This window comes from Colobus angolensis, unplaced genomic scaffold, assembly GCF_000951035.1.
Source record: "Colobus angolensis palliatus isolate OR3802 unplaced genomic scaffold, Cang.pa_1.0 Scaffold6, whole genome shotgun sequence".
In the NCBI taxonomy this organism is placed as follows: domain Eukaryota; kingdom Metazoa; phylum Chordata; class Mammalia; order Primates; family Cercopithecidae; genus Colobus; species Colobus angolensis.
The window spans coordinates 25,128,047-25,130,226 of record NW_012119598.1 but is presented as its reverse complement, the minus strand read 5'-3'; the positions used below and the strand labels follow the sequence as shown (position 1 = coordinate 25,130,226).

The 2,180-nt window shown below is 46.5% G+C and overlaps 1 pseudogene; it reads right to left on the bottom strand.

Moving 5' to 3' along the window:
* Positions 1–826: 826 nt before the first annotated feature.
* LOC105526702 lies at positions 827–1,908 on the bottom strand (annotated as a pseudogene).
* Positions 1,909–2,180: the final 272 nt, after the last annotated feature.

The following is a 2,180-nucleotide window of genomic DNA, read 5'->3' as shown; positions in this document are numbered from 1 at the left end:
GTGTAAAAGCATTTCCTTTTCTCTGCATCCTCACCAGCATCCGTTGTTTCCTGACTTTTTAATAATTGCCATTCTGACTCGTGTGAGATGGTGTCTCATTGTGGTTTTGGTTTGCATTTCTCTAATGATCAGTGATGTTAAGCTTGTTTTCATATGTTTGTTGGCCACATGAGTATCTTCTTTTGAGAAGTGTCTGTTCATGTTCTTTGACCACTTTCTAATTTTTTTTTTTTCCTGTTTTTGGCTTAAGTTCCTTGTAGACTCTGGATATTAGACCTTTGTCAGATGGGTAGACTGCAAAGATTTTCTTCCATTCTGGGGGTTCTGTTCGCTCTAATGATAGTTTATTTTGCTGTGCAGAAGCTCTTTAGTTTAATTCGATCCCATTTGTCAATTTTCTTTTGGTTGCAATTACTTTTGTTGTTAATTATTCAAGACCAAAAAGCATAAAGAGACGTATGTCCACCCAAGTGATAATGCAGTTTGGGAAACTGCATTTCCTAGTATGCCCTGCCTCTTGAAAGTTAAAAATCTTGACTGGCAAGAGCACCCTGGGACACCTGTGGCTAGCACCACTTAGAAGTAAATGGTATAGGGCTGTGTTTTGACGTGAAGGCTTCCCGCTTCCATGGGACACTTAACCAGACACAGGGCACAACACCAGAGGTGAAATTTCAGTGGATATTGAGTCTGGGGTAGAACTTCTCTTTCCCCACAATTCTAGCTTCCAAAGATGTGGAGCTGGTGGAGCTGTCCATTGGTCTGCTGCTCTGTTTCTCCTGGGTACTGCCTCTGCCTCCCTATATCACCAGTGTCCTCACTGCCGCTAGTCTTTAGGGGGATTCTGGGTTAGGTGCTCTTCCTACTCAACTTAACCAACTTGTACAGCTCCATGGTGGCCTGGGCATCTTCCACAGAGGAATAGCCACTCTTCCTAACCTGGATATCCCAGTTTAGCAGCTTTTTGGTGAGATGCTTCAGAGACATGGCGGCCTTCTCTGGGTGGTCAGGTGGGATATGGGATCATTCCAGTTGAGGCGGGGGGGGATATGGGTGGTGTCATGGGTGAGCGACTTGGGGTGAAAGTACTGAAGGGCTTTGAAGTCGTTGTGGATGGCATGTCCCACCACTATCTTCCCTGTGAGTATCTTCAAGATCTGGCCTGGAGCAATCTTGAAGGGTGTGGCATTCACCATGTGCTGCTTGTGGATACCATTCCATCTGGTCCAGTAGTCCACAATGTGGCAGTGGGGAAGGATGTACTTGTCATAAAGCACATCTCCATTGTAGTTGGCAATGCTACATTGAGCCAAGGAACTAACATGCCCATTGGGTCTTGTGTCTACCATCTCAGAGTCAATTGCCACCATCATCTTCCTTGGCAAACTTCTGGGATGCTCTGGAGCATTTATCCTCTGAATGAGCTTGAGTGGAGTTCTGTGGGGCATTCTTCTGTGGATGGTTCTTCTTAGAGGATTTCTTCTGGGAGCCCGTCTTCTGGGAGTGGGTTGGGTGCCTATTAATCTTGGGAAGGGCACTCCAGATCTCCCCCAACAAATCTAGTTTAGCAGCAACAGAATCAACCTTCTTCAAAGGGCCAGGGGTCAGTCAAGACACTGCAGCTTTCTTGTCCAGGGGCTGTCCTGACCCATTGGAGGCAGTGGTCTTCTTATTTTTTAGGAAGGAAGGGGTCTCCCAAGTGCCATCTACCCTAGGAGTTTCCCCATTTTTTGGAGGTTCAGAGTAAAACTTAGGTGCCTCACAAGGGGGCTGGTTCTTTTTACCCAGAAAGCCCTTCCGTTCCAAGAGCCTCCACTTCTTGACAAAATTTCAGTGCTTGGCATTTCCTTCTGATGTTTTTTTGGGAGGAGGTTCCCCCAAATCCAGACTGAGCAGTAAAGTAGACATAGGGACAGTGGGAGGCGGAAGAGGAGTTGGGAAAGATGGATGGATAAAAGGAGGATGTGGGACTCATTCCCTGCTGAATCCTACTGTTCAACATGTGAAGGTCTGTAGTACACCCTCCCAAATGGGCCCAGCTAAGACTGGAAGTGTCCGGAGCTGGATGCGGAAATCAGTGCAGTGCTGACAGATATTTTATTCTTTTTGGAGCAACTGTGAATGGGAGTTCATTCATGATTTGGCTCTCTGCTTGCCTGTTGTTGGTGCATAGGAATGCT